The sequence below is a fragment of the Empidonax traillii genome, unplaced genomic scaffold (genome assembly GCF_003031625.1).
Source record: "Empidonax traillii isolate 1590-97213 ecotype Southwest subspecies unplaced genomic scaffold, ASM303162v1 scaffold109:size1658292, whole genome shotgun sequence".
Classification (NCBI taxonomy): Eukaryota; Metazoa; Chordata; class Aves; order Passeriformes; family Tyrannidae; genus Empidonax; species Empidonax traillii.
In genome coordinates, this window is record NW_020955302.1 from 608,447 (window position 1) to 618,589 (window position 10,143).

Consider the following 10,143-nt stretch of genomic DNA (forward strand, 5'->3'; position numbering starts at 1 on the left):
AATGATTGATAGCATGATTTGTATTGTGCCATTGATTAGTTAGCCACCGACTGAACCATCACCTAGCCCTTCGAAGATGAAGGGCTGAATATTTATTGACATCATCATAATTCTGGCTTTCAGTTCCATGGAGAAGGGCCAGCACTGAAACTTCAGCTCCAGCCACCCCAAACATGGGTGGTGTTATGAAGCTGATCCACAACCAGGTTCCAAGTTTAGCAAATCTTTATCATGGCTTAAAACCCCAGGTGTGACCATCTTGGGATCAGTCTCTGGCCTCACTTGAATCACTGGGGTTTTTGCCAGGGGCTAGATTGGAAACAGGAGTGCTGACTTGGGAAATTCAAGATAGGATTGTATTTAGAACTTGATCTTACTTTAAACTAGGACAGGAGAAAAAAGGTTCCTTAGTTTGTGCCCTATCCTAAGGACTTAACTAGAAGCAGCTAATTAAAAATGTTGTCTTAAGTGTCTTTTTCTCAGGCATTGAAGAAAATATTAGGCCCCCAAAATATTAGTGCCCCATCTTCTACCCCTGTGGGGTACCCATCACCTTTGAGATGTTCTCACTACAAGTGGTTTAGCCTGTTAGCCCATCATTTCTGGAAACCTGTAATGAATTTTATTCTCTGAAGGACCTTTATCCCTTTAGCCATTAATGTCCCTTAGACAGCAGACATTCTCTCTTTTGGGAAGCGAATGAGATCAGATGAGTGTGGAAGTCCTTTACGGGAATGTGTTACTTTGAGGACCTCAGCCAGAACCAGCATCATCTATTGCTGTTTGTAGACAGCCTAATCTGTCAGCATTGTCCCTTCTAGGGACAAGTCAGGTTTCCTCTTTCTGAAGAAGAATCTTGTATTAAGGTGATGATTTTATTCTTCATGTCAATACCCAGAGGTTGGAGGTGGAAGAAAAAAAAGAGCTGCTTCTTTCAGTCACCCCTAATCCTTTTGCACTTGCACTGTGGCCAAGCTTAGAGTGTTTGTCAGACACACACTGCCAAAGCACTCTGAGTGTCTGTGCTTGGGAGTGTGGGGAGCAGGAGCCAGCTGTGCACCAGCTGTGGAGCAGCTGCTGCCCACAGGCACGTTGTGTGCTTGCTGTGTGGCGATGCTCGCTGTGACCACAGCGCTGGGTGCTGACATCCAGCTTGCTCTCTGCACCACTGAACCACAGTAATCCACCCCTTTCCAACTTTGTATTCCATTTCCAAAGTTTTTAACTTCTGGTGAATGTTGAGCTTGAGAGTTAGTTTCTTTGGGTGTAGGGAAAGGAGAAGTAACACACTGAAAAATGAGCACGGTAAGAAAGTGTCTGTGCTACTTGTGGAGAGGATGGGCTGCCACTAGGCAGAGGCAGACAGAGAACCTTCTCCTGCCTGGAACAGGGCAGGATGTTGGGCAGATCCTGACAAACAAAACAGCTTGTGACAAGGAAGATTAAGTGATCAATATTTTAATCTGACAAACTCTACCAAGCCACATCAGTATATCTTATAGTGAGCTTTGCTTTTTCCTTCCTCTGAAATGGTCTTTGGTTTTAACATTGAGAACATTGGGAAATGAATGCTTAACACTCAGATTTCAGTGTCTCCCTACACATAATTTATTGTCATGTGCAAAAAACACAGTGAGTTGATGCACTTACTGTGTGAACTTCGAGGATTAAGGTTGTAATGTTGGTAAATGCTGGGCAGGTTTCCCTTGAGTGGCTCTCCCAGTGTCGAAGAACATATTCCTGTGAATACAAACCTCCCTGCATAGCTGCAGGGCTGAGATAAGCAGTTATGCCAAAATGTTTTCAACCAGATGAGAGAAATCCAACCCTGTCCACAGGTATGAGCCCTGACGAATCCAGAAGCCACTTGAATGTTTTGGAGATGAAAGCATTCCTCATTGTTCTTGTTTAACCAAAACCAGCACATCCATGTCCAAGAAAAGAGATGGAAAGTATTGCTAGCTTTGTTTAGTTCTAAAGATTTCTTCTAAGATTCATATTGTCAGTTACTGCACCTTGAAATTTGGTGTTTAAAGCAGATTCCTTCAGTAGTCATCAGAGAATGATGAGCACTTTTACTGTGTCCAATCTGAAGAAATATGTTTAAGATGGATTCAATGAATTGCTCCCTGACTTTCTAGCCTTCCTAATATTTAGTGAGTTTGATCCAGCCTGTTTCAGTTTTGACATATGCAGTCAGGGGCTTTAAACACTACTCAGGTTCTGCTGGGTTAACAGTGCTCATAGCTCACATTTTCCCTCTTATCTGTGGAAAGCAGAGATTTATGTAGCTCAGCTGATGTGCAGTAGCTCATTAAACCAGAGCAACTCGATTGAGTGTCTGAGAATGAGAAAATGCAGTTAACAGTAATTCATAAAATACCCAAGAATGTATCTCCAGTTGCTGATAGTCGATTGTTTTCAGAAAGTAGCTAGTCGATGTTTATCATAGTTAGTTAAATTGTGGAGTGGGAACTCTGAAAGCCATCTCATCCATCCTCTGCTGTAGCTAGCCGTGTGTAGACGTTTATTCCTGTGAAGATCTCCATTACTGGAGGCATGCTGGCCAAATGCTTCACCATCTCTGTAGCCTGAAAGCTCTTCTTAAGCTGAAATCTAATTTCCCATGTCTTTCTGGATGCTTGTTAGCATTTCAATGTAGGCAATTAAACTAGTGTATTAATGAACAACAAAATAAACTAAAAATTCCCAGAGGATGTTTACGTGGGTAAGAGATGAGAAGGGAGGTTACTAGTACATAGCTAGATTTTGACAGTGACAAGATAGTGACTGTCTACAGTGTTCAGGAGATGTTTTAGGAGGTGCTCTGTTTGTGGAAGTAAGGTTGGAGCGTTTACGTTTTTTTAAGCCAGTTTGCTTGGAAAACCAGCAAAGGACTTTTGAAGGGCTCTTCCAGACCAAGTAAATGAAGTATATTTAATTATATATTGATTTGAAAAGTAAGGAGATCTTCAGCAAGATCTTTTTTGAACCTGTACAAGACTGGTATTTGTTCAGTTAGAGTGATAGTCCCTTGGTGTTACAGATGGGATGGAAGTGGCTTTAAAGCTCATTCACAGCCAGATTTTTCTGGGAGGGTGCAAATTCTTCAAAAGCTCGTTAAATTATTACCTTCACCCCAGACTGCACACTGCAAAACATTTCCCCCTGGTCTTAATGTCACCATCCATTCAGGCTTATTAATACAGAGCAGATCACAAGATGTAATGTACCAACAGACTGTCACAAACATGGAAAGCTCAGGGTCCACATACTTACTATGGTTCTCATTACTCCAAACCATTTTGCTACCAGCTCAGAGTTTCCAGGCAGGGCGGGGTCCATTCTCCTGTGTCTCTCTCTTGTGGCACAGGGGAGCATCAAACACATGGTGCTCAGCAGCCTTGCTAGGGAGGCTCTCCAAACAGAGAAACCTGTTTGTCTGTCATTTCAAGGACTCTGTGTTTCTGCTTAGCACGCAGATACATAAATAGATCTCATCTTAAGATATCAACGCTGGTTTGTTTCTTATTTGTGACAGAAGCTTAACTACTAATGGAACAAAAATCCATAAATGTGTCTGCAGCTTTTTCCACCCAAGTGTTTAAGGAAGCCTTACCACAGACTATGCTCAGTTGTTAACTGTAATTATCCTGGTAGCATAAATGAGAAGACTGAGGCACAAGAGACTGAAATGCTGCTCAGAATAGCAGCACGTGTAAATGTAAGCTTTGCTTTGCCTCCTCCAAACTTGCTTTTCCAACAGCTGGACTGTGCTGCCTCTGAAGTGAGCAGCAGTGCCAATATCCTTCAGAGTCATATCAGAGCTTTTGGTAAACAGATTCAAAAGCCACTTAGCATATATCATGTGCTGTGACTTCTCCTTTTTTTCTGAACCAGAAAGGCTCTGCATCTAGTAGATAGACTGCTGATAGACACTGCTGATAGAGGGAAGGAATAGTTCTCCCTATGGCCAAAGGCATGTAGGGGAGTGGGTAAAGTTGAGGGTACAGAGTCTTGAAAAGCCAAGGCATGTGATGGCTACTCTCAGCAGGCTGGAATGAGACTTGGAGGCAGCATGTGGGTATCCTGATGGACAGGCCCTCACTGACAAAGCATTTCTTGCATTCAGGAACTGAGAGTTTCCCTGCACAAAATGAGTGGTGGTATGCAAGCAAGGACATGCTGTCTCTTCCCTTTGTCTAGGCTGCAAGTTAAATGGAAAAAACAAGAATTCTGAAGAATTATATTTGCGTTTGGCATTGTAATGTTGCATACATACTCACTTGCATGTAATCAGATTTTCTAAGCTACTTTGACAGAATATCTGGGCTTGCCATGACAGGATGACATCTCCTGCATAGCAGCCTACATGACCCCTCCAGGTTAGGGTCTGAGCCTGGAAAGAGGCTCTTCATTTTTAGGAAGAAGGCACAGGAGAAGAAGAGATCAGGGAATAATAAAAGGTGATAAAAAGGTTTAAAGGTTACAGAGTTTAAACAAGGAAAATTTTTTCTGCTTGGAGTCTTCTGCTGATGTGCCCATAGTTTTGCGTTCATTAGATAAAGCTCCTTGTGTTTCAGTTTCCTTAAATACACCACAAGAGGAATGCAACCCAAGTTGGAAAGGGAGATCCGTGTATATTTTTTAGCCAAGTATCCCCAAAGTATTTCACAAATAGAAAGTCAGGTTCAAAACAAGCTGGTTGGGATAGAAGGAAATAACAGAAACAGTGTCCTCTGCTCCAGGAATGTACTCGTGTCTGGGACTGAATGTTACAGCAGTGCTTTTTTCACAGCCTGGCAAAGCAGTTCACAGCAGGGTAGAGAGATCAGGCACTGCATACCTTTGAAGAAGCGATGGTGATGCAAATTTGAAGAATGTAATTTACCCAAGCTGAAGCTCGGAGATCATGTGTGTAAGGAAATCTATTCCTTCAGTTTGCATGCGTGCCTGACAGTCCTCTCATAGTGTCCTTTGCCTTTGTGCAATGGTGGCAGAAGATTGATTCCAGAGGCACTGTGTTGAGCTGGCAGAGCAGCTCCAGAAGCAGCTGTGAGAGAAGTGTCTGCCTGCATCCAGCTGTTGGACATCACAGCTGTTTAGATGTGAACATGCCCTTCAATTTGTCCTCAAAAGGCAGAAGTGATCTTGCTATAGCATCACAGAACAGGGGTTTGTGTGGTACTAATGGCTGCAGCACAAAGCACCAGGAGTGTATTCAAACACTAATTTTGTTTTTCAAATATAAAATAGGACTCAGCAAAATCTTGAAAGTTACTGTCTTCCTTTCCTCTTGATTATACAATTCTAGGTCTGAAACATCTGACAGGTTGAGAATAAATTATCCCCTGTCTAAACAGTAAACAATTATGCTATTGGACTCTAGCTCTGTGGAGGATTAGACCTGGAAATATGGTAAGTGTACTAGCTAATACTCAAATAGAACCCAGCAAGTCCCCAAACCTAATACTACCAGAGTTACTCTGCTGGGAACACTTTCTGTTATATATAGAAACCAGTTTTCCATCTCACAAGCCAGTTATAAATAAATACCTTTTTTTTTTTTTTTTTTTTTTTTTGTCAGGAGAGCCTGGCATGGCCCCAGTGAGCCTGATCAGCCTCTGTTGAGGAGCTGAGTAACAGGCAGCTGCAAAGCTGCTTAACACGTGAGCAGGCTGACAAGCTGCAGCCCAGCTGCAGAGCAGGGAAACAAGTTTTCCCCCTCATTTCTCTCTGCCTGTAGGTGAGGTGCTTTGAACAGGGCTGCAGAAGCTAAGGATGAGCAATGTCCCTTTCTCCTTCCTGTGGAGGAGAACACATTGATGGAGAAAAGAAACTGGATGCTTTCCTTGGTGTGTGGGAGAAAAAGGAGAAAAGTCGTAACTGAAAGTGCTGGAGAAGCTGTTGCTGATGGTTTTCAGTGAGGAGAGTTTGTCAGATTTCTGTACATATAAATGATATTATAAGAAAGAGTTTGCAGGTGTGCAGGCCCACAGCCAGCTGTGTATCCAGGGAAGAGGCACGTGAGTGCGTGGAAACTGATGGGAGAGAAAACCCTCAGTATCTGCATTTTGAAGGAGCCTGAGTCTGGTTCCACAATCTGCCTTTTTGGGCCTACGAGCAGCAGAATCAGGGCATTTATGTAATGTTTATCATTTTTTCAGAATACTGCTTACCAAATAAATCTGCTTTAGGAAGTTCATAAATTGCTCGAGGATCCATGGAGAAAATGTCTCTATTCTTCTCATGCTACCAATACATCTTTTTAAATGGTTCTACAAGTTATCTTGAAGTGGTCACTACAAACTGGGAACCTGAGGACGACTGAGTACAGCTTTTACCTCATAGTTTGGTGTTTGCTACATGGAACTAATTTTAGTGCTTAGCATAAATACATCCTCTTGTTTCTTAGCAAAGGTGCAGTTATACTAAATTAAGCATGTTGAGATGACTCAGAATAATTATTCATCGTGACATCTTACTGAATTTTCAGGGGTCAGGAAGATGACTCCCTTTTTAATAATAAAAGTTGCATTAGCTGAACAGACCATATTTGGCATTGCCGTTAGTAAATTTGGAAGACGAAGCACACAGAGTAACTACTTTCTGGTAGCTAGAAAAACCTCTGCCCGTGGCAAAGTTGTTGGAACTAGATGATCTTTACAGTCCCTTCCAACTCAAACCATTCTGTGATTCTATGAAAACACTGATTTATTTTGTTTCCTCTCCCTCTTACTCAGCAGCCTGAGCTGTCGGTGGTGGTGAGAAATGGACCCTGCAGGGGCAGCAAAGGACAGGTATGTTCCAGGATAACGGGAAAAAGGGCTGTGCTATGTGTCACTGTTTGTGACAGTGTTATTAGTCAAAATAATGGAAGAACCTAGAGCTGAGTCATGAATGAAAATACTTGGGTAATTAACAGCAGTGAGCATTTATTTAAGAAAAACAGATCCCTTCAAATTAATCCAGTTAAGGTGACAGCTTACAGGCGTAATCTACTCTTTGGCTGACGGTGACCCTGTAATACACTGACAGTCCCCTGCTGTACAGGCAAATGCCCAACGTTTTAGTTATGAAAAGCCATGGGCCAATGTGCCCATCTTTAGAGGTTTAGAAGAGCTAAAATGGTCACTGGATTGTCGGAATCTGCTGCTGGTGCAGATAGTTTCAGTTCTATCTGTATTCAGCACTACTGCCTAATATTGGACCCCATTCTGTAGCACACTGTTTTAGAAACTTGTTAATTGGGTAAGTTTTGAGGAGAGCCACATGAGTGAGTGGAAGCTGATCTGCTTACCAGATGGGTGTCACCAGAAGGGTGACAGACTCAAGGAGAATCACAAGAAAGGAACGGGCAGTTTGAGAATGAGCTTATGTATTCATAAAGATGCAAATGAATTCAGGAGCTGAAAGCTGAAATGGGTCAAATTTAGCCTTGTAAAGAAGTGCATACTGGATGAGCTGTTAACCCTTGTGGTCAATTCTCTCCCATCACTAGCTGTTTTTCTGCAGGTTGGATACTTTTCTAATAGAAATGCTGCAATTAAACCAGAACCTAATCTAAAGACATGCTGTGTCCTTTGAGTCACACGGGACAATGGTCCTTTCTGGTCTTGCAAGGTATCAACCACAGAAGGGGTGAAACCACAGAGCTCCAGTCTGGGATCTGAGCTGTGTATTCAGGTTGGTGAGTTTTGAGTTAAATATAATACAAAATGAATACATTATAATGTATTTTTCCTTATCATTTTGCTTCAACACACTAACTGTGGGGAAGCCACAAAGTGTTTGGCTTCTTCCCGAGCTCAGGCAGTAGCCCACATCTCAGAGGCAAACAAAACATTTCCTGTTTTCAAACATTCCCTTTTGGGGTACCAGCTACATCTTTCCTGTAGTCATGTAAAGCTGTGCTGCTAATTCAATGTGGGTAGCACTTTAGCAGCTTTTTAGCAGAGCTGGGTGAGGAAGGACAGATTCCCTCATGCATGCCTGTGTTTTCCTTACTATATTGCTCACAATACCTAGAAAGTTCAGTGATGTAAACATACCCAGAGGAGGGAAGCATGCCCTTGGTCTCATTTGCCATCCTGCTCTGGGAGTGTTCCCATTCTGTTACCAGTTTCCACGTGAAGGAGGCTGTTTGGGAGAATAATAACCATGTATGCAGAGGGCCTGGGTGTGTGTCCCCGGAATGAGGCAGCTGGATCCCATCCCTGGCTCACACTGGCATTTTCTGTTGTGTGGTGGCATTGGCACCATGAAATGTCAGGTCTCAAAATGGAAATGGCCTGGCATTGTTTAGGACTGATTCCAGGAAATGCCTTTTGGATGGAGGCACTCTCTCTTGCTGCCCCTTCTCTATGACCTCGTGAGGAGAAGTATCTAAAATAGGTCATTGTTATGCACGGAGAGAACCCTGTTCCCTGAGCTCCCTTGGTTTCCAAGTAAATGAGCTTTGGAGGTGAGTTAGCAAAAGAGGCTGATTCATTAGCAGCAAGGGAAATCTGTGTGCTGGAGAGGTGCCCAGCTGCCCAAAGGGATTTACATAGTGACACACTCCTCAAATCTTAATAGAACAAGCTGAGTGATACACACACAGGCTTGAACTGTATCACAGTCACATGCTTGCAAAGGCTCATTTCTTATCTCATGGGTTTCTCTGGAGAGTATCTGTTGCTCCAGTCCTTCACAGGGATTTAAATTTGTAAGGGAAGGAGTCACAGTGAGGTATCTTCTAATGTGAGAAAATTCTGTATCTGTTTTCTTTTCCAAATTAGGTCACCTTCTAAGGCAGTTCTGGATGGAGTTTGTCCCTGTAGTTATAGAGGCTGTAAATAATATAGGTGTTACAACACGTTTGACAGGATTTCATTGCACCATCACTAGTCTGTCTGAATATCATATCTCAAATTAATAACAAATTAATTTTATCTGCTGAAAGACCCCAACTGTCGCCCTCCTGTCTGGAATGAGATAATTTTGGACAGTTACTTGCTTAAAGGAGGAATGGGGCCAGCACATTCTTCTGGCATCATGACCAAGGGCAGGCTTGTGCAGAGAGATGAGTGCTCCCCTTTGTCGAATCATCTGGAGTTCATGGAGGAGAATTCAGTCTTTTTGGAGCATCTTCTGCCTCTCTGTTGGTGCGTCAAGCAGGGGTGGGCGTGCCAGTTAGTGCCAGTGGTGAGATGGGCACTCGTCCACAAGACCAGAAACGGAAACACACAAACTGCTCTCACGCAGGACACTGAGCAGCTGTTGGATTATAAAGATCTCTGACCCCTCCTGACCTGGGCCAGATTTGAACCATTGGCCTAGAAGTGAAAAGCTTGAAATCCCTGCACAAGCCACAGGATAAATAGGACTTGCAGAACTGTGCACCCTCATTCCACACTCAGTTGCTGCCATCTAATGGCAGACAGAGAGTGGAAAGGCCTTCGAGCAATATAAATATCTTGTCCTTGGGAGTCTAGGGTGTGGGAGAACCTGTACAAATAGTTCTCATCAGAATGCTGGGGAAGCATGGTGATTTAGGCTGGCTTTATTCCTCTAAAGAGTAGTTTGACAAAGGACTGTTGCGCTGCAAATCAACAAAGAAGTGTCCCACTACAAACACCAGGTCTTCACACTGCTTTTGCTCTTCTTTGCTGGGTTATTTCCATTTGTGAAACCTGAGGGAAAGCTTGTGATTGTAACCTGGCTTAACAACTGTCCCAAGGGCAATGGTAACTGAGTGGTGGGTGCCTGTGACAAGGGAAGGTGATGAGAGAAAGTAGGTAGGAGATGGCACTTTTAATTTCTCCTAGTACCACTGGTGCACACAACACATCTGGACCTCCCATTATTGGGCCCGAAGGTTAGCAGACACTTTCCTTCAAATATTACATAAAGAAAAAAAGCAAAGAGAAGGAGAGGTGTCTGTTTCTCTGCCCTACCCAGCTTCAGGGCTCCAGGAAGTTTGTGCATTATTTTCTGTCTCTAAAACTCCAGATTTACAAAGCAAAAAATATTGATCATATATCAGTTTTGCACTGCCTGTTTATGTCTATGAATAGATCTCCAAATAATTCTTGTAAGCCACACTGGCTAACACTGTCTCAAAGAGGAGAAAGGTTAGAGACTGGATATTTCTTTACGCAT